Source organism: Peromyscus californicus, unplaced genomic scaffold, assembly GCF_007827085.1.
Source record: "Peromyscus californicus insignis strain IS unplaced genomic scaffold, ASM782708v3 Scaffold_5__1_contigs__length_169319896, whole genome shotgun sequence".
Taxonomy (NCBI): Eukaryota; Metazoa; Chordata; class Mammalia; order Rodentia; family Cricetidae; genus Peromyscus; species Peromyscus californicus.
This window is the reverse complement of record NW_026294573.1, coordinates 132,574,141-132,597,244: the sequence shown is the minus strand read 5'-3', so window position 1 is coordinate 132,597,244 and position 23,104 is coordinate 132,574,141. Positions and strand designations below refer to the sequence as shown.

General features: G+C 43.9%; 1 long non-coding RNA gene across 1 annotated transcript in view; it reads left to right on the top strand.

The window, feature by feature from the left end:
• The first annotated feature begins 513 nt into the window (after positions 1 to 513).
• LOC128097092 (uncharacterized) overlaps positions 514 to 23,104 on the top strand; it is a 37,425-nt gene continuing 14,834 nt past the window's right edge. Inside the window, exon 1 of the long non-coding RNA XR_008213780.1 lies at positions 514 to 640. This is a non-coding gene — a long non-coding RNA (uncharacterized LOC128097092). The remainder of the gene's footprint in view (positions 641 to 23,104) is intronic.

Genomic DNA, 23,104 nt, shown 5'->3' with positions numbered 1-23,104 from the left:
CCCTCTGCCAGACCTGATTGGCTTTTGGCTCAGTAAATAACCGGTTCCACGTCATTGCCTCCAGAGGTCCAGACCTCTGCTGACCCTATTTTCGGGGTACCCTTCCAGGATGTGGCCAGGCCAAGGTGTAAGGATTCTGTCCTTAATTACATCACCAGCCTGCGATGGCGTCCCAGCCTAAAAAGCGGGCGTGCCTTCTGTGTGTTCTCTCTTTCCGCACTCTCTCCTTCCATTCTCTTCCCTCCACACGGTCTCTTTGTTTCTCTGTTTCTCTCTGTGTTTTGCTCTTTCTCTCCCTCTCTCTCTTTCTCCCTCTCTCTCTTTCTCCCTCTCTCTCCCAATAAAGCTCTAGAAAGGTAACCATGGCTTGTGACTCCTCCACTACCAATACATCCAGCACTCTTCTCTGTTGGCATGGCCACCGCGGGTGGCAGCCAGCCACGAGCGCTGCTTAACAACATTGGTGTCGTGACTCAGACAGACCACTGAGGACCTGCTGTGACTGCTGCCGCTTGCCGCCTCCTCCCCCATCCAGCGAGACTGCAAGACCTCGAGACTGCGAGTGCGCACACATGTTCCTCGCCTCCGCTGGACCCCAACACAGCTACCACTACTGCTACCTCCATGATTCTTCACCACAGTGAGTGAGTCCACTGTGAGTCCGTGGCTGTAGTGTGAGCTATATTCTTTGCGACGGACACCCTGGGGGTTGTCCTTGGGCTGTGCTGGCAACGACAGGCACATTTTTGCTCCTGATGAGGGAGTACATGCTGTCTCAGGTCCATCGTGGACCAACTGCAGTGCAGCCGCAGCCCTTCCCATCCTTTGACGAAGAGGATGGTGAACTTGAGCTGATGCTTAGCTCTCTCTCCACTCTCGGGGACGCCCAAGATTGGAGTCTGATCCCGGTTTGTTATTTTAACTTTTTATTTTTTTCTCGGCTACAGCCATGGGAAAAGAGGATGGATACATTTATCACTCTTATTTCAGGATTTTTAAGTTGGTCATCTGGCATGGCTCCCCACAGAAAGTTTTGTTAGCCCCATCTATTTTCTGTGTATGGATGGAAATGTATGTGGCCACTGAATGCTTGTTTCTGACTGGTCTTGGATGCTTGAGTTTACATGTTCTGTGTATCTTGGTAACAGCTCAGTTGTTATTACAACTAGCTGTCCAGGCTCAGAATTTGACTCTGGGATTTTCTAGCCCTGAATTTGATGTGATGACAGAGACAGTTATTTTATACTGTTCTACCTTATTTAAAAACAAAACAAAACAGCTAAGGAGTTGGGTATGGTTAAAATATCATTAACAAAAAGTTAACTTAAAACTTTTAACTCCAAATTGGAACTGCTCTGAGAAGCAACTCATGGTCTGCCACCACCTTAATTAAGTACAGCCACATGGGAAACTACTATTTTGACTTAGGATGGAGAGGAGGAAGGTATATGACTTCACCACCATCTTAAATAAAGGCGACTACATGGAGTGGGCCTACCAAGGAGACATTAGGTCTCTGAGATATTTTGGATTAAGATAGAATTCTGTATGATAATTCCCGTCCTGTCCTAAAACCTAGGTTTATGAAAGATAGGATTTAAAACAATGCTGGTTTACTGAAGTATCCAAACTACACCTGCATATATCCATGTGTAGCATTGTATCTTGCTGGCATCCAGATTTTGTAACATAAGGGTAATTCCTTTGATAATGATTTTAGAAACACTAAATTGTTTACATTGTGAAAACTGGGTTTTGCCTTCTAGAGATACTAAACTGCTTATACCTAACAGATAATGATCCCCTGATCCTCAAATGCTTCAGAGATCTGAGAATATAGCATTTAATAAAAAAGCTTCTCATAATAGAGACATGCCAGCTCCTAGCAGTACCCTGTGTCTCTTCCAAGGAAGATGGATGGCCACAGAAGAACTTCCACTGGAAGCTTGCTTTAAATGTAGCAAAACTAGACACAGAGCTGAAAACTGCCTTGCACCTTAACTACTGCTAACACCCTGTCTAGACTGTGGACAAGCAGGACACTGGGGAACTGACTGCCCCACTTTGCCAAGACAAGGTAGGCCAGTCTCCCCAAATTCCTACACCACAGGAAAGTCTGTCCTTCTGGGCCTGGCAGCTGAAGACTGAAGCTGCCCTGGGAACCTCTGTCCCCAAGGACCATGGAGGAACCTGGGGTGGCTGTCTAGGGAGTTGGAAAGCTGTGTCATTTCTGCTTACTCAGGAGAAATTTATCCTTTCTCAGATCTGATGGTGTTTGAAGACTAGAGGACTGATAGAGTTACCAGTTTAACACTCTGCGCTCAACCCCTCAAGGCTACAACCACCGTGGAAGCTCATTAGTTCATTAGTTAAGTTTCCTGTTGAAAATACAGACATGTTTGCCTTGTTCACAGGCTTCATAGTAAAGAATAAACAGGTTTCAGGTGTAACTTCCCACTTAAGTATGTAATGATATTTCAGACTTCTGTCCCCTTTCTATGCTATTACTACAATGGAGTTTTGGAGGTTCAGCATTGGTAAATGAAGTTTTGATGAACTGATAGAGCACTGTCTATGAGCAGTTTTCAGAAGTTCTTTCATTTCTATGGATTAAGACCCAACTTTTAGGACTGCATAGAGGCTTTTTCAGCATTACTGCATTGTCTCCAGCCACAGACGGCAAAACTCTGCTGAAATACCAACTCCTCCCCCTCTGAAATAGGTTAGCATCAAAGAGGGTATGGAAGCCTGCAGGCTTGTTCAACTCCATCCCTCCCTTGCTCCTGAGACTCTTTCCCTCCTCCTCTGCTTGCTCAACCTCTTTCGTTCAGTTAATTTCCTCTGGTTGTCTTCTAAGTATAGACTTAAAGGTGTATTTCATCAGCTAAAAACAGGCCTTAGGAAAAAATGTTCATGCCTTTTAACCCAAAGCCATAGCCTTGGCTATGACACCAAGGTGTAAATCTGTTCCAGATGTTTTACAGGCACCTGCAGGTTCCTGGGGAAAGAGTTCTGCTACTGTATCAAGAAATCTGGCCTGGAGAAACTAATACCAGTCTCTGGAGCCCCTCTTTGACTCCACCCATCTTCGAACCCATATTTTACAGGTCCACCCCTCCTGCCAGACATGTTCCAAGGCCAACCTGCAGGAGGCCCTCCAGATACACCAGGCCCTGCACCAGCTCTGAGGACACCAATCAAGCGAGTACTGGCAGGTTGACTTCACCCACATGCCCACTCATAAAATGCTTCTTTATCTCTTAACTCTTACTGACACCTTTCACAGGATGGATGGAGGCACTCCTTACCTCCAGGCAAACAGCGGATGTGATGGCTCAGGTACTCCTGGAACACATCATCCCTCAATTTGGCGTGCCAACACCCCACCTCCCCACGATCCCCACGAGAGGTGACTGCGGGTACCACCTTTCCAGGCTCAAGCAGGCACCTATCCAGGATAAATGGTCTGTCCAGCAACTAGGACCCTCCACCCTCTGGTTTTTCAAATGTCCCAATGAAGGGTCTTCTGGTCTTCTGCTCTTCTGTCCTGCTCATTCACCTTTGGCATTCACCCTTGCCTCTTCTCTACAACCAGGTCACAGCTCTGTCCCACTCTTTCTGACACTCTTCACTCTTCCCCTGGCTGGCCCCATTCATAGGGCCAATGTTAATAATCTATTTTTTTTCCTCCTTGCCTTCTCTGCTTCCTCAAGAAACAGATTCCTGGGGTCATGGCAGTTACCAGATGCCTCTTGACCCATACCTCCCACTGAGCAGCCCACTGACTCCCAACTCCCCTCCCCACATCATCCCATGCCAACAGGAAGTAGTCAGACTTGAACCAGAGCCCATATATTCAAGAAGGTTGGGATGTTCAGCTGGAAGCCCACTTTGGCCCCTCACCCCCATTCCAAACCCTGTCCATCTTAGAAAACCTGCCAAAGCAGCAGTTCCTCCCCAAGAGCTGCTCTGTGCCTACAGGATATTTAAGCTTGGGTCCCTAGACCTGCCCTGGGATTTCTCCTCCCCCCACCTCACTTCTGGGGGGCTTGAGAGTCATCTGGGTTGCTTTGCTTATTAAACCTGGACTTTTAATTTGGCTTGATCTGGATTATTGTGTTGGCAGAGAAACCTACTTCTGGGGATCCAAAAATACTTATCACCAAGTTGAAAGTCTTGATCAGACATCAGAAACTTCACTATGGAGTGAGTGTGATCTCTTGTGCCAGTTCAAGCCGGAGAGCTCTGGTTTCTCCTATCCAGAGAGTTCCTGCCTTTGTCTCAGGAAATAATTAGGAAGCTAAGAAGAATTAAACCCAAGATTTAGGGCTTACTAAATGCTGTCTCACAAGAATGATGATTACAACATCATGATTAGGAGCTGAGGACCTTTAGCCCCCGGGAGCGCTGATTACAAAGTGATTAGCAGGGATTACCGTGAGATTAACAGTCTTTTCGGAGAAGACGACATGATCATCATTCCAGGCGTTAAGGGACGGGGGTGGCAGATGGCTTTGGTACACCCACAGACACTGTAAAATGCAGAGTAAAAGACAGTCAGGTTTTCATTTTTATCTCCTTTGAAAAAGGAGAGGGTGGGGAGGGAAGCTCTTGAAGGAGAAAGAGACTACGCACGGATGCTTCAATTGAGTAGGTTTCTGGCACGTCCTCAGAGTGGCGAGGCAGCAACAGGGTGTGATCGCTGCTTCCAGACAATGAAAACTTGAAGACTAGGGTGCTCGCTTGGACTTTTATACAGCAATTAAAGCCTTTTGAAGAGAATTTATGATGGGACCTAACCTGCCTGGCTCACAGTTGAGGCATGCGCAGGACATGGAGACTAAATGCTCACTCTAGCACTCACATATGCAGATGACATGTTAATGATTGCACCAACTGATGAGGCTGTAAAAGCCATCTCTTGAATGTTTGAGGCTCATGTCTCAGCAGCTGGTTCTAAAATCAGCAAAGGAGCAGCTCTCTGTGGGCTAGCACAGGAATAGGAGCAGGTGACTGCCCCAGAAGGACCATCGTTTCAGTGAACCAGTGGGGAGTGTAGGAATTTTTTTTCTTTTTGTGAGTCAAAACAGTGAAAAATCAAATTGGAAATAGATGTAGCAGATAAGTTGGTGTCCTCTGGCAGATTTGGAAGCAATTTTATTGTAGGGAATGTGTTATTAATCAAAAATGTTTCTCATTGCTTTGAGCCATATGGAAGTAATTTACTATGTTTTCCTTGCTGTCCACTTGCCATGTGTTTGAGGGAGCCGGCAAAGTTCCCTTAAAAAAAATAACAACCCACTATCTTCCCAAAGTTACCTTAATGAGCCCATTGCAAGATTCTTTGCAGGGCCATGGTGATGTAGTTGTCTTAATTTGTATGAAGAATCCATAGAAGAAAAAAAAGTGACTAAACATTTTCCTCCCAAACAGTTCCGTTACCCTACAGCACACCTAGGAAGCATGCATGCTCGGGACACTGATTAGAGTCCTTCCAAGCAGCAGTTTATAAGCATTATTGTGTAATCTTTGGAACCCTTCGGTGTGATGGAGAGACTGAGCTGCAGGAGACTAACCCAGGTGCTCTTGAGAGAAACTAGTGTAAGGGGAAGAGCCAACACAAGAGAGTCAAGAGCCAGTGTTTCTTGGATTATGTCCATAAATGCTTTCCATTCCATCTTCCCTGACTTAATTTCTTCACCTGAAAAAGCTATTAATAGTAACCGATGCATATAACAAGCTGTCTATATGTCAGACAGTGTAAACATTTCCAACAAATTATTTCATCTTCAACAAGACTCTTGTCAATGCTGCTATCGTTCCTGTTTTATAGAGCGGTAAACAGAATGGTGGTAATAAAACAGATGAAATCTCCGTAATGATTTATCATAAAAATGTAAGCTGTGTCAGGTGTGGTAAGACACACCTGTAATTAGATAGAGACTTTCCTGTTGGAGGTGGCTAACTTGGGCTACAGAGCTAAATTCTGTCTCCCAAAAAGTAAGTTTTGTTTTGTTTTTTGCTTTTTTAATATATAATCCTGACTATAGAGTAGTTTGAGTCTTACTTAGACTAAGAATGGAGGAGCTAGCTGGATGTGGTGGAACACACCTTTTATCCCAGCACTCTAGAGGCAGAGGCAGGCATATCTCTGTGAGTTTGAGGCCAGCCTGGTCTACATGGCAAGCTCCAGGTCAGCTGGAGCTACATAAGTGAGACCCAGTATCAAAGAGAGGAAAAAATAAAAAGGAAAAGAAAGAAGGTATTAAAGAAACAGTTTCTTTCTAAACTTGGGGGAGGGGACCATAAAGGTGGAAGCCCACTACCAGGAGGAAGAAAGGGGACCATGGGGAGAGGAAGGGGCAGGTGAGAACAATGGGAAAACAAATACGATCATAGTAAACTATATGCATATGTTAAAATAGCACAATAAAACCCAATACTTAGCACAATGACTTTGTGCTATGAGGAAAAAAATCACATCCTATCCCATAGATATATCTTCAACAAGACTCTTGTCAATGCTGCTATCAATCCTGTTTTACAGAATGGTGGTAATAAAATAGATGAAATCTCCATAATGATTTATCATAAAAATGTAAGCTGTGTCAGGTGTGGTAAGACGCACCTGTAATCAGATAGAGACTTTCCCATTGGAGGTGGCTAGCTTGGGCTAGCCGGCGTCCATCTTCCCTGACTTAATTTCTTCACTTGAAAAAGCTATTAATAGTAACCGATGCATATAACAAGCTGTCTCTATGTCAGACAGTGTAAACATTTCCATAAACTTCAATAAAGAGTAGGATTTAGGGAGCAGGGGCACAGATGGTTCAGTGGGTAAAGGTATTAGAGCCTCCATAGAGGGCTGGGTGTGCCACTGTGCATCCATAGTCCTGGCACTAGGTGGAGACAGTAGAATTTCCTGAGGGCCAGCCAGCCTGGTGTATGCAGTGCAGCCGCAGAAACAGCACAGACCTGCTCAGCCAGGTGGAAGGCAAGAGCCCACTCCTGAAAGTAGCCCTCTGACTTTCACACATGCTGGACACCACGGCACACACAAGCCTGCACTCAGACAAGTACATACACACACACACACACACACACACACACACACACACACACACACACACACACACAAATTGCCATAAAGGTAAAGACTGATGAGTTAGACTGTATTAGAATGAAAAGTGATGTGTGTTAAAAGACAAGACACTAACATAATAAAAAGGAACGCCATCAAGTGGGAAAAATGAGTGATGCATACATTTCAAACGGAATCATATATATAGTATCCAAAGCATTCCTGTAAAGCAGAGGTTCTCAACCTTCCTAATGTGACCCCCCCACAGACTGAGGACCACTTTAAAGCAATAGAAAAATGCAAACAACCCAATAAAACATGGACAAACACTTTTAAAAGACACTTCATAAAAAAAGATAGCCACCCAGGTGATGCTGGCTCATGCCTTTAATCCCTTGGGAGGCAGAGGCAGGTGAATCTCTGAGAGTTCAAGGCCAGCCTGCTTTACAGAGTGAGTTCTAGGACAACCAGGGCTACAGAGAGAAACCCTGTCTCCAAAATCAAAAAAATAAGGGAAAAACAAAAACAAAAACCCAAATAGTTGGTGCAAATACAAGAAGGTGCTTAACTTTACTAATTGCCTGGAAATGTACATTAAAACCAAACTGCAAATCAAAACTGCGGCATGTCCATTAGAATGGTCAAGATGAATTAAAAACCAGCCAACAAGTTAAGTGCTATCAAGAGCATGCATCCATTCAACTTCCATGTGCTCCTGGAAGAAATGCAAATGTATACAGTTTGAGAACCTCACTGAACATATCTGTGAGAATTGAGCACACCCAAACCCTCCAATATGTTATGGATAGCTGAGGGAAATTTACACAGACGTGTGCCAAAAGTCACTTACAAAGGTTCATAGCAGAGGATTAATAAAATCTCAGAATTCAAAACCACTCAACTATCCATCAACACTGAATGGATGGATATACTGCCATTGAATAAATGAGTACATTGGTCTCCTAACAATGGAGCAGTTGGAGAGACAAACCGTTGCTTCATGAGATACTACACATGATCATTACTAACTTGAATGCAGAATGAAAGACAAATTAAACATCAACACATACTTGTCCTGCTTTGTTTTTGATGTTGGTGTTGAGAGAATTACACTACTCTGTCCCGGCTGGCCTGAAATTTGCTATGTAGACCAAGCAGGCTTTGAACTAGGAGAATCCTCCTGCCTCTGTCTCCCCAGTGCTGGAGTTTCACTGTACCGCCACACCCAGAATCCCAGAATGTGTTTATGTGTGTGTGAGGTGTCCTCATCTGTGCTGTGTGTGTGTGTGTGTGTGTGTGTGTGTGAGGTGTCCTCATCTGTGCTGTGTGTGTGTGTGTGTGTGAGGTGTCCTCATCTGTGCTGTGTGTGTGTGTGTGTGTGTGTATGTGTGTGTGTGTGTGTGTGTGTGTGTGTGTGTGTGTGTGTGGTGTCCTTATCTGTGCTGTGTGTACGTGTATGTGTGTGAGGTGTCCTCATCTGTGTGTGTGTGTGTGTGTGTGTGTGTGTGTGTGTGTGTGTGTGTGTGGTGTTCTCATCTGTGCTGTGTGTGTGTGTGTGTGTGTGTGTGTGTGTGTGTGTGTGTGTGTGTGTGTTGCCCTCTTTTGTGCCTATCCATGTGAAGGCCAGAGCTGCCCTTTGGTAGTTTCCTGTATGGCTCTCACTTTTTTTTTTTTTTTTTTTTTTTGGTTTTTGTTTTTCGAGACAGGGTTTCTCTGTGTAGTTTTGGGGCCTGTCCTGGAACTCACTCTGTAGCCCAGGCTGGCCTCAAACTTACAAAGATCCACCTGCCTCTGCCTGCCGAGTGCTGGGATTAAAGGCGTGCGCCACCATTGCCCGGTTCACCTTATTTTTGAGACAGGATGTCTTAGGGTTTCTATTCCTCTGATAAACACCATGACCAAAAAGCCACTTGGGAAGGAAAGGACTTATCTCAGCTTACGGTGAGAGTCAAGACAAGAACTTGGAGGCAGGAACCTCAACTTTCTAATGCCCCCAGGGTCCATGTGTGCACCAGACTTTGTAAATGTTGCTTTTGATTTTCTTTCCCTTTCGCCAGCTCTTCTTACTGCTGAGTGGCAGGGGTCCTCCTCAGCTACCTGGTGTGACTTCTCCGGACAACAGCATAGACAGTTTCTCTGTCTCCTCTGATACTGAAGGGAAGCTGGCAAGTTTAGGGCAGCATTCCAAATACCCTGATCCCTGGACCTGAGCTCAAAGGGTGGAAAGGGAGATCCAATTCCCAATGTTCTGAATCAAAATCCTGTTTTCAGAAACTTATAGGCACTCCATGTTTGCCTGGACCCCTGGCTTCTGATTGTCTTACCTGAGACCTAAGGAAATCACTAGAAAACTATCCCAGAGCAGGCTCATTGCACCACAGAGAGCATGTACTCAAAAGACCAGGCTAGTACACTTCTACTTGATTACAATGTCTACGTGCAGGACTTCTGAGCACAGGGCTTCTGAGAACTGGGAATGGCGGCTGGCCTGTGAGCTACCTCAGATCTGATAAACAAACAAAACCTTCCCTTCTCCTAAGCATGGTTTGCTAGGAGCAACATTCTTTTTTGCGTTGGATTGGAATCTCTCCAGGGAGTAATCAAAGGTTTCTGACTTTTCAAAATTTGCCAGTGACCCGGGGCAAAACCTGTTTCCACCCACACTGGGACTCTGATATAGCTATCCACTTTTATTTTGGGGTGGGAGAGGTGCGGTGCTAGGCTTTGAAAGTTAGGCCTCTGGCGTGATGGCCAGGTGTTCGAACACTGAGCCATGTCCTTTGACCCTTGACTGTGCGTCTTCATGCCTCCCCAGGCCCTTAGGCGTATGTTAATAAGGCGACTACAAGGTGAAGCTGAAATTCCTTCAGGGACCCATCTGTAGTCTCAGTAGTTCTAAACAGGTGAAAACGCACATCATCAGATTTGAAGCCAAATGGAAACCGGTGCAGCCTTCTTTTCCCTTTGTGCCATCCAGTTTATGTGAAGGTTGTTCTGGCCCGTGAAGTGTATGTAGGCACACATGAAGAAGCAGGAACTCCTTCGCATCTTTCTACATCTGCCCTTTCTCAGGCGCTATGAGGACCGGGATGGGATTCTGGATGCAGACTTACTCAACCTCCTCACATCTGTGCAATCAACACTGTGTGCATTACCTTGCTTGTGCAAATGCTAACACATTGATATGTATTAAATGAGCTGTAAACATTCTAAGAACTTCAGGTTATTTGCCAAGTTTGAAGAGGAGAGAAGAGTTCACCATGCAAAGCTCTAAAAACAGGGATACCTTGTCCTGTCTGCACCTGCCCGACTCACACATAAGGGACTTTATGCCTGCCCTGTATACCATTCTCTTCTTACCCCATTTTTAAAATTGAAGAGAGAACGCATGTGAGCTGGCTGTGTTCCAGCTACTATATTTCAATGATCCTAAAAATGAATATTTTCTCATTTCTCATAATCTCTAAAATTGGAATGTATCTGACAATTGGTACCAACACATACTCACTGCCAACGTTTTAAATAAAATATATAACATAACGACACCTCCTGGCTTTAGCCCTGACTCAGAGCCAGTCAAGCATGGTAGAAGTAAATGAAAAAATTCCCCCAGATGCCAAACGATCTTTCCAGGAGCAGTTATTTAAATATGTCCTGTGACATAAACGGTGTAGATTAAAGGAGATTTCAGCGATTAAATCAGCCAAAATCATGGATTTCAACTGGATTGTGATTTGAATTGTAATTGTAGAAAGACTTAGCAGGGGAGAGGGGCAGAAAGATTTGAGTATTCGCTGGATACTAAATGATAACAGGAAATTGTTCTTAACTTTAAAACTTGTGGCCATAGTATTGCGAGGCAGGTGAAAATCCCTTATCTTGTTTAGAACATACTGAAATCACGGATGAAATGATATGATGTCTGGGTTTTATTTTTAAAATAATGCAAGGAAGGGGTGGGAGCTGGGACATGAAGTAAAAAGATTTCCCATAGGTGGGTAATTATTAAAGCGCACCTGTATGCTTGTTACACCCTCTCTGTGTGTGCTTACAATTTTCCACAGTGAAGAGCTTTAAAGACAGTGCTGTCCAGGCTCCAGGCTGTAGGTTTTGTTTGAATGTGTGCCTTTCCATGAAGTGCACCATATACACCCACCCGCCTCATTTTGAAATGCATTTGAATTGTTTTCCTTACTCCTCCAAAGTTCCTACCTAGAAATGATGTCCCCATGAAAATGTAGTTTCAACTCACATAACTTTTTTATTGAATGCCCATAAACACATACTTGAATTATGTACCCTCTGGAAGTCCTAACACACAGCTTTGTGTGATGAAGGTGTACACAGATAGGAGTCAGGTGAGGTGGAGCACGATGTCGCCTGTGGGCCAGATCAGTAGATAAAGTCAGAGCACCTGGAGCCTTCTCTCTACACCAGCAAGCCATCTGACCTGAAGCAAGTCAATCAAGCCTTCGGGCTTTAGTTTCTTTTTTGTTTTGTTTTGTTTTTTTGTTCAATTACAATAATGTGAGCAGGTATAATTGCTCTACAGGGCGTTTGGGGATTCAAATAAATAGTAAATATTAAAAAAAAGTTAGAGTGCTCTTTTCACAAAGGTTACAATCTGTGGCAGTGTCAACATAGCATTTGGGAGGGAAAATAATCAGACATCTAACTGATTGCTTTGTTATGTGATTCCGACCTACCAGGCTCTTACAAAAGGACAGACCTTCAGTCACGGCTGCAGCCCCAGAAGGCCAGCCTTCACCAGGCCCAGCACTCCGCTGGGCAGCAGGCAGGCATTGTTTTGCAAGGCTCTAGGTAGCTGCTAATTAGGCCACAGGGAAGGGTGATTGGAAGTGGGTTCCACCTTCAGCAGATGGAGGCTATGCAGCTGGATCGGGACTTTGAAAGCTCAGTCGCCAGGACCTCGGCGGGCAGAGTGGAAGCACTCTACCTGTGTTAGCATGTACGTGCTCGTATGGTTCCCGGGAGTTTTAATAGTTGGCGGCTTTCTGAAATATAAGTCCTTGAAGCTTCTTTTCTTTCTCTTTTTCCTTCATCCCCATTTGGAAAGCATTTAGTTCAGTCTTGGCAGGAAAGCCTCCCTGGTGTGTCTCGCAGAGAGGTGTCCAAGTGGCTGAAACTACGAAGAAGCGGTTTCAGCTCTACACGGGAGGGTGAGGCAGTTGGAATGGAAAGACCAGAGAAACTTGAGCCCAGCGAGGTTTTTTCTCCCTCAAAGAAGACAACAATGTCTTCACTAAAATTCTTATATCACTGGTTGGCGAAATTCTCAGTTTTAGAGCCAAACAACTATCCTCACTCTCCCACGGAATCAAGATGATATGCAGCAGAAGGGGGACTCTTTCCCTTGGAGCCCCAAAACTTGCCACCCACGTGCGCTGGGGTCGCCTTCCCAATCTGTAAAAAGGACAGTCACTCACTGATGCTATCGGCTTTGTGGCTTCTGAAGTTCCGTCCTCCTGCTCCTTCCCAGGCCGCCTAGGAAACAGGTGTTTTGAATGATGGTATTTTCTTACCAGCGGAGGTTTAATCCATAAATAACTTTTTTTTTTCTTAAACAAATTCAAATGCCAGCAAGTTAACTCTGGCAGAATATTAGAGGAATATTAAATATCAAATCCAAGTAAAGTTTATTCCAGGAGTGCAAAAACGGCTTGATTTTGGTAAGCGCAAATCTGTGTGCCTGAGAGAAGGAACACAATTATCTTGATAAAAAGACAATTGGCAAACTTCATCGTTTTTTATAATTTCTAAACTAGTAACATAAGTAAACTTTATTAACATGATTATACAAATTAGTTGTAACGTCAAGCCAACCTCATTTTTTATAATAAAAACCATCAGTGTGGTCTGTGGTCCTTGGAAGCAAAATTTTGATTTTGTATATGACTTTTTCTAGAGTTTTGTGTTTTGTTTTTAGAAGTTTTTTTTTAAACAAACTCTCAAAAAAAAAGACATATCAAAATGGTCTAGCACTATTATTAATAACAAAAAAAAGAAAAGCATGGTTGTTGTTACTACCATGATATAATAATATACCTGAATGAGAAGATAAGCACACAACCACTCCCAGGTACGGTGGCAGAGAAGGTCTAATTGTAGATATGAGGGAGAAAACAGCCAGAGGCATCTGGAACAGTCTGGACTGAACTGGGCCAGCAGACTGTACTGAGCCGTAAGAGGAGATAGGGAGAACAGAGGAGATAGAGATAGGGAAGCAGAAGCCAAGAGACCAGAGATAGCCTGCTGAGGTTATGTAGGGACCAGAGCAGCTGGGGGAAGGGAAACCCAGCCCCCGGGCTAGAGAGTTTAAGGTAGGGGGTGGGTGAGAAATGCTGGGAAGAGCCAAAGGTACTGAGTGAGAGTTGTCTAGGGTTTGGGACCTAGATATACCCAAGTTTCTTTTAACAGCATGAAAGAAGAGAAAGACTATACTAGCAGTTCTCAACCTTCCTAATGCTGTGACCCTTTAATACAGTTCCTCATGTTGTGGTGACCCCCAACTATAAATGTACTTCATTGCTACTTCATAACTGTAGTTTTTGCTACTGGTATGGCTCATAATGCAGATATCTGATATGTGACCCTTGTGGGGTCTTGACCCACAGGTTGAGAACCACTGGATTAGTCTATCCTTATTTGAGGTAATTTGGTTGTAGGAAAGCAGCAACTAGACCAGGCATCCACACTAACTACCCCCTTCTCACTTTATGTATCCTAGCATTTGGAGGGCTGTGTGGGCTTCACAGAAGCCGGCCTCCGTGAGAGTAACCCATCACTCCAGGAGCCGGCACATTCAGCCTCTTTTCGCCTCACTCAGTCAGGACCAAGTCTTGTCTTCACTTGGTCTCTATGCTTGCCCAGTGTAGGAGTCAGCTCATCCTCTGCAGCCCATCCACTGGTCACCCTGGGGGCTACCCTCAAGGTTTGACCAGATATCTGAGAGGGTCAGAAGTTGACCTACCACTAGATGGTAGGGATCTCCTGAGATGGGCGAGTAGCGATGATAGTGAGGAGCTTCCCTTCTGAAGCCACTTGGAAAGGAGGTGTGCCTTCCATCCAAGTGACATACAGTGTTCGATCAATAAACACTAGCTCCATATTTTAAGAGTCCATGAAATCTAAGCCAAATGTAAAGCTGCCCAACGTGGGGCTTGAACCCACAACCCTGAGATTAAGAGTCCCATGCTCTACCTACTGACCTAGCCTAACACTACAAAAAGTCTGACTGCTCTTGGATATAGGATTTTACTAGCCTTGAAAACTGGCTAATAAATAAGAAATTAGGGACAGGTCTGTGTTAGTGGGTTAGGGATTAAGGGACTATGACTTGTTCTGAAATGTGACAATATTTTGGCCCCAGGTAATCCGGAACCTTGGTACCTGAGAATGGCTGGGGTCGTCCTAGCACTGCGTTAGACTTTTCCCCAGGAATAAGGGGAAAGGTAGCTCTACAGAGTAGGGGAAAGAACGCTCGTTTGTGCTCACATCCTGGGAAGCGCTACTCGGCAAACAAAATGATTAGCCAGGCATGTGTGACTCATGTCTGCAATGGCAGCACTTGGGAGCTTGAGGCAGGAGTTCAGGTCCAAGAGCAGCCTAGGATATAGAGTCTAAAGGAACAAAAATGGTTGTTGTAATGAGAGTAACAATGACCTCTACTGTTACTGACAAGGTACTATGTGCCAATTTGTTTGAAGCAGAACGGGTGTACTGTATTCTCAGGTTCCATGTCTGTGGCTTTTAGAACACACATTGCAGCTAGGTGGTGATGGTACACTCCTTTAATTCCAGCACTGAAGGAGGGGGCAGCGAGGCAGGTGGATCTCAGTGAGTTCAAGGTCAGCTTGGTCTACAAAAGTGAATTCCAGGACAGCCAGGAATGTTACACAGAGAAACCCTCTTCTTAACAGGTACAGATTTTTTTTTCCCTTGTCATAACTCCCCCAAGAATACAAGGCAGCAAGCACTCATATAGCGCTGGTATTACACTGGATTTGGGAAGTAATCTGGAGGCTGGAGAGACATCAGCAGAGAGGAGCACTTGCTGCTCTTGCAGAGGACCCAGGTTCAGCACCCAGCCCCTATGCAATGGTTCACAGGCATTCCTAACTGTAGCTGGAGGGGATTCATGCATCCTTCTGACTCAATCAGGCACCGGGCATACACATGGTATGCAGATATGTGTGCAGGTAAAACACTCATGTACATAAGATATGTAAATCTGAAAAAAAATTAAAATATTTTAGAGATTTATAGTATATGGGAGAGTGTATGTAGGTTACCCACAATACAATACATTTCACAGCAGGGTCTTGACAATCCACAGGCACTGGTGACATCAGAAGGTGTCCTACTGTGGGCCCTGGCCCCCCACTGTGAGTGGCAGCCGCCTTGCTTGCCGACCTTGACCAGATGTCCTCCCTATTCAGATTCCCTGCCGGTTTCCTTCTCACCTAACGTTCTACCGGAGGTTCTTTGTTCCTGTATCCTGCATTTGGTGTAAACAGCTTAGATGCAAGAATGTAGAACATTCAGTAGCAAACTTCTGCCCTCCGGGGATCCGCCATTGTGCTGTAAGCCTGTATTTAAGGTTCCTCCCTCTTTCAATAAACGGCATTCGGCTGGCACTTGGCATTCAGCCGTGGCGAATGACTCGCTGTCTCTTGTCCCTTATTTTTTAATCCACAGCCCCTCGCTCGGACATGGTGAACGGGTGGTGATAGCGCGGGCGTTATCCCTACATCCTACATTAGAGTCCAGGGGATGACCGGATATGACGTGAATTTTCTCCTTTCATTCTCACAGAAACTCTGGGCTTGAAACTTGTGAGATTTCTAAAACCCATTGTGTCATGGTGCTTTCCATCATCATGATAAAAATACCCTAGAGATTCAATTACAATAAGAAAGCTTCCTCTGGGTTCCTGATTACACTTAAAAGTCTCTCCCTAGGATTTAACTCCGTTTACTAAGCCCAACTCTTAAAGAACAGCACTTTTCAATAGTGAATAGTCCAGGACTCCTGCTTTTAAAACAGGAATCTTTGGGGATATTTAAGGTCTAAACTGTAGCATTATTTGTAGGAACAGACACTGGACTTCACAGAAGACGTGAAGAACCTGCCCATGAAAATGTAGTTAATAAATGAGAGAACTGGAGTCCATGGGACATCAGCACACTCAACGTAGTCAGACTATATCTTTACTGCAGGAAGGATGAATCCAATAGCAATCCAGGAGCGGCTTCACACAGACAAAGGCTAGTGGCAGAAAAGGACACAGACTTTCTGGAAACCCTCCATGATTAGCCTAACAGTTTCCGGGCACTCCATGGGCTCCACACAACATCCTGATATATAAGCTCTTAGGACCAGGCTTGGGTAGCTCTCTTTTGGAAGGAGCAGGAGGAAGAGCTGCGTTATGTACAGTGATTGTACAACCGCCTTCCTTAAAGGTATTTAACCTTTCTTTTCATTACTAGAATCGTGTTGTTGTTGATTAACTTAAACCTTGGACTTCTCTGAAGGCCTAGTGTGCCTCACTTTGTAGAGTCTGAATTAAGCATAGGAGCTTTGTTGATGGAATGAGCTGAGTCTTTTATACTACCATCAGGCAATCTTTGGTGACACTTGATGGTTTTTGTCTCTGTGGTCCTCACCATTGATTAAACCCCCAGGCCAGGAGAAGGGGGCCTCTTCCATACCCCTTGTTTACCAGTGTTTCGTAGCAAACATTTTTGTACTGTAGACAGTGTGATCACCCAGATTCAGGCTTTCGACAACTGCCAGACACATAATTCCAGTGCTTGGGAGACTGAGGCAGGAGGATCACTAATTTGAGGTCAACCTGGGATACATAGTAAGCCCATGTCTCCAGGAAAACCAAAAAGAGAAGGCAGGGCCTGTGGCACACATCTTTAATCTCAACATTTGAGAAGTAGAGGCTCCGTGTAAATATAAAGGAAAGAGAAGGAAGGTTTTAGAGTGGCTATATTTTACAAATATAGTCAATGAAGTAGATTTATTAGGCTAGAAATCTTGAAAAAAAATTAAGTCAGGTAGTGGTGGTGCACACCTTTAATTCCATCACCCAGAAGGCATAGGCAGGAGGATTTCTGTGAGTTTGAAGCCAGCCTGGTGTACAGAACTAGTTCCAGGACAGTTAAAGCTACCCAAAGAAATTTTGTCTCGAGAAACTAAACCAAAACAAACAAACAAAAAACAAAAAGAAGAAAGAAAGAGAAGAAAGTAAATAATCCAATTTTTAAAATGGGGCAAAGACACAAACCGAGAGTTCTCAAAAGACGGAACTCAGATGACTGGGAAACAAAGAAATGTTCACCATCCATAGCCATCAGGGAAACGCAAATAAAAACTACTTTGAGATTTTATCCTGCACCGGTCAGAATGGTCAAGATCAGCGAAACAAATGACAGCTCACGATGACGAGGGTGAGGGCAAAGGGGCACTCGTCCATTGCTGGTGGGGGTGCAAACTTGTACAACCACTATGGAAAGCAGTGTGTCGATTCCTCAGGAAGTCTGCCTCAAGACTTAGCTGTACCACTCTTGGTCATATACCCCAAGGACTCCACGTCCTTACAGAGATACTTGCTCATTCATGTTCAGTGATGCTCTATTCTTTTTTTTGGTGCAGCCCTGGCTGTCCTAGAACTCCCTCTGTAGACCAGGGTGGCCTCAGACTCGCAGATCTGACTGCCTCTGCTTCCCATGTCAGGATTAAAGACATACACCACCACCGCTTGGCTTTGCTGTGCTATTTATAGTAGCCAGAAATTAAAAACAGCCTAGATGTCCATCAAGAGATGAATGGATAATGTAAATGTGGTTCATTCACAAATGGAATATTATTTAGCTGTTAAAAATGCAATTATATAAAATTTTCAGTAGCTAGAAAAAAAATCATCCAGAGTAAGGTAAGACAGACCCCAAAATACAAATAGTATGTTTTCTCATACATGTATATATTAGCTTTTAAGCCTTTGATAGTCATGCTACCATCTGTTTAACCACTGAGAAACAGAATATATGGTTATGGAGAGATGGGGGAAAAGACTGGAGCCTGAAGGGTAAAGAGAAAGAGGAGTGGAAGAGAGGGTAAGGGAGGGAATACAGGGAGGAACAGCTAACACTAAGGGCCATTTGGGGGTCATATGGAAACCTGCTACTGTAGAAGCTTTTTAAGATATATACATATGTGAAAGAAATCTAAATGGAGTCACCAAGTAACAGACTGACACCTGATGCTCCAACTAGGCATCTTTTGCCAACAAGTGAAACCTCCAGTGTTAGGAACCGTTTCCATCTGGTTGAGTCATTGACCAAAGAGGCCTGATGGAAACCCCCAAGTTCCTCCAGCTATTACCAAAGCTGATCTCCACAAACTGATGGGGTCCACTCTCTATAGGCAATGTGAACATCATCCAGAAATCAAACAAATTCCAGTGAGGTCTTATGTGCTGTTGATGGGAATGTAAACCAACCCAGCCACTTAGGAGATCTATTTGAAAGGTTCTCAAAAAAACAAAATAGGACTACAATATGATCCAGCTATACCATTCCTGGATAACTAAATGAGCTGAAGTCATCACATGTTAGAGATACTTGTACACATATGTTGATTACTGCCCTGGTTACACTGGCCACCTTACAAAATCAGCCTGGACATCTGTCAACAAATGAGTGGCCAAAGAAAATGCACAAAATTGAGTTTTGTTTAGTCAACAAGAAGAATAAAATCATTCGTGGAAATGAAGGTCATTGTGTTAAACAAAACAAGCCAGACTCAACCAGAGTCATGCGCGTTTACTCTCATAAGTGGAATGTAAGGAAGAAAACGTATTTAGGTGAGAATTCAATTAAGGAAAGGAAGGGTGATGGGAGGGATGTAAAGGAAACCAGTAAAGGGGTGAATAGGATCTAAGTATGTTTATGCATGTCTGAAAGTGTCGGAATGGAATCCATTATTCTGTACAATTATCACACACTAATTATATACAAGTATATCTCCAAGATTTCAGGGTAGAGAGTAAATCTATAAAGGTATTAAAAGAAAATGATAGTTATTTTTCCTTCTTAATCTCACTCAAAGCATGGGAGATGTTGCTAAGGATGGGACAAGAACTATAAGGGAAAATATACTTGACTCCATTTATTAAACATTTCTATGTGAAAAGTTACTAAAAATAAGGTTAAAGGCAAAGATAAACAGAAAAAAAATATAGCAGGTATAGTTTCAAAAAAAATGGGCTCATTTTCAACAGTCCTTGGGAAGGAAGGAAAGTATCACCAAGAGAAAGACAAAGACAAAGAATTAAGAAAGAGAGAAGGAGGAGGAGGAGGGAAAAAAAAGGCAAGATACAGTTGGCAGGGTGCTAAATGGTGTCCCAGATAAAGACATGCACATCTGTGTAAATACAGAAAACATGCTTATCTTCACTTGTAGTAAAGAAATACAAAACTTAACAGTAACGAAACAATCATTTTAATCAATGGAAAAGTCTTATATTACTATATCCTAGCAAAGGTGTGAGGAAATAGCCCCATGTGATACAATTAGATTACTGGGGGCATGCCCTAACAGGGCACATGGAGATCCCAGGCTCTTCCTCTGTTCCCCAGCTGCCATAAAGTAAGTAGTTTTGTAATCCCCAAATCCACAGTCACCAAAACAATAGAGACAAGTGACTGTGGATTAACACCCCTGAAATGGTGAACCCATATGAAATTTTCCTTCTTCTGAATTGATTGTCTCAGCTATGGGAAGCCAACAAATTTGAGCATCAATTTGACCATCCCCAAATGGAAGATATCTGTCTTGGTTATTTTTCTATTGCCATGAAGAGACACTCTGACCAAAGCAGCTTATAGAAGAGAGTTTATTGGGACTTTCAGATTCAGGGGGTTAGAGTCTGTGATCATCATGGTGGAGAGCATGGCATTAGTCAGACAGGCGTGAACCGTGGCAGTAGTTGAGGTCTTGCATCTGACTCACAAGCATGAGGCACAGGGTAGGAGTAGGAATATTGTAGAGTATAGACTTTTGAAACCTCAAAATCTGACCCCAGTGACATACATCCTCCAACATGGCTACAACTCCTAATCCTTCCCAAACAGTTCCACCAACTGGGGATCATATGTATTCTACATATGAACCTATGGGGGCCCACTTTCATTCAAACCACCACAATGTCCACATTTGGTTATTCCTTGCTCATAATGGGTCTTATATTGAAAGAATTAGATGAAACTTTAATTTAAAATATCAACATGAATCCTCTGATTTCTTTTTTCATTAGAAAATAGGATAAATGTTCACTGTGTTAAACAGTAAGTTCTTGTTAATCATAGTTTACTACTGATGTAGTTACAAGGATTATGAAAGTCAGGATAGGATTATCACAGATTTACAAAAAATCCCAGCAGCCTCTGGGGTACCTGTTTACAACTTTCTATTCAGAGCAAAGGAAGATGACAAAAAAGCTGAGTCAACATTCTAGGGCCTTCTGCCAGTAAGAAGGAGAGGCAGGAGAGAAACCCACAGCATTAAGTCAGGAGGCCATGCTTCTCTGATGGAAGTCACACTTCTCTGTTTGATGGAAGCCATGCTTCTCTGTGTGATGGAAGTCATGATTCTCTGTATGATGGAAGCCATGCTTCTCTGTGTGATGGAAGTCATGTTTCTCTATGTGATGGAAGCCATGCTTCTCTGTGTGATGGAAGTCATGTTTCTCTGTGTGATGGAAGCCATGCTTCTCTGTGTGATGGAAGTCATGCTTCTCTGTGTGATGGAAGCCATGCTTCTCTGTTTGATGGAAGCCATGCTTCTCTGTGTGATGGAAGCCATGCTTCTCTATGTGATGGAAGCCATGCTTCTCTGTGTGATGGAAGTCATGCTTCTCTGTGTGATGGAAGTCATGATTCTCTGCATGATGGAAGTCATGCTTCTCTATGTGATGGAAGCCATGCTTCTCTGTGTGATGGAAGTCACACTTCTCTATGTGATGGAAGCCATGCTTCTCCATGTGATGGAAGCCATGCTTCTCTGTGTGATGGAAGTCATGCTTCTCCATGTGATGGAAGCCATGCTTCTCTGTTTGATGGAAGCCGTGCTTCTCTGCATGATGGAAGTCATGCTTCTCTGTGTGATGGAAGCCATGCTTCTCTGTGTGATGGAAGCCATGCTTCTCTGTGTGATGGAAGCCATGCGTCTCTGTGTGATGGAAGCCATGCTTCTCTGTGTGATAGAAGTCATGCTTCTCTGTGTGATGGAAGCCATGCTTCTCTGTGTGATGGAAGCCATGCTTCTCTGTGTGATGGAAGTCATGCTTCTCTGTGTGATGGAAGTCACACTTCTCTATGTAATGGAAGCCATGCTTCTCTGTGTGATGGAAGCCATGCTTCTCCATGTGATGGAAGCCATGCTTCTCCATGTGATGGAAGCCATGCTCTCTGTGTGATTTAGAAACTAGAATAAGCTCTCTTGTCCTGAGTAAGCGGTGCCTGTGTCAGAGCTGAACTGTTTTCCAGGATTACATCTCAGATCCTGTTTTGACTGGCAAGTAGAAATGAGGCTCAGCCAGTCTCCAGACATGTTAATTTGCTAGTTTTCATTACAAAACATTTAGCAGCAATAGTAACAAGAGGAAAATATTTAAGTTGGTTCTTTATCAACTTTAATTTTCCATCGGGGCTTAATGGCTAACTAATTATAAAAAATGAAATTATCTTGGCTTAAGTTAATGTTTCCTTTCATTGGAGGTGGGGGTTTTGACTCCCTTGGAAACAACTGACAACTTCTGGAGGCATTTTTTTTTCTTTTTTGATTTTTTTGAGGCAGGGTTTCTTTGCGTAGTCCTGACTGTCCTAGAACTAGCTTATAGACCAGGCTGGCCTCAAACTCACAAAGATCCACCTGCCTCTGCCTTTTGAGTGCTGAAATTAAAGGTGTGTACCACTACTGCTCGGCTTCTGGAGGTATTTTGAATTGTCACAGCCAGTGGATTGTATCTAGCACTTAATGGGTGGAGATCAAAGGTGATGCCAACTCTGGCCTTTGGAGGCCAGAAGAGGGTGTCATTTCCCATGGAGCTGGAGTTGGAGGTGATTGTGAGCCACCCAATATGGGTGCTGGGAACCAATATCCTGTCCTCTGGAAGAGCAGTATGCGCCCTTAACCACTGAGTCGTGCTCCAGCCCCATATCACTCTTTTTAATTTCGTGTTCCGTACAAATCTGTTTTTCTTCATGTCTCATTACATTAGTGAGTTTTCTTCTTGTTGGGACCAAGTATCTGGCAAGAAGCAGATTAAGGGAGGAAGGACTGTTGTGGCTCCCAGTCTGAAAGGTAAATAGCAGTGGTTCTCTACCTTCCTGACACTGAGACCCTTCCTCATGCTGTGGTGACCCCAACCATACAATTATTTTCATTGCTACTTCATAACTGTCATTTTGCTACTGTTATGAATCATAATGCAAATATCCTTGTTTTCTGATGGTCTTAGTCAATCCCTGTGGAAGGGTTTTCAGACCCCAAAGGGGTTATGGCCCACAGGTTGAGAACTGCTGTTATAGACCATTTTGATGGAGAATGCTTGGTGGCAGGAAGATAGGCAGCTGGTCTCATTGCATTTACAGACAGGAAACAGAGAACTGACAGGATTATAAAACATCAAGGTCAGGCAGGAGATGGTGGCCCTCAACTCTAATCCCAGCACTTGGGAGGCAGAAGCAGGCAGATCTCTATGAGTTCAAGGCCAGTTTACTCTAGAGTGAGTTCCAGGATAGCCAAGGCTACACAGAGAAACCCTGTCTCAAAAAACCACACACACACACACACACACCACAAAATAAACAAAATAAAAGCCCATCAATGTCAGCATCTAGTGACCTACTTCCTTCAGCAAGGCTATACCTCCTAAAGCTTCCACAGCCTTCCAAAATGACACCGCCACCTGGGGACCAAGTGTTCAAACAC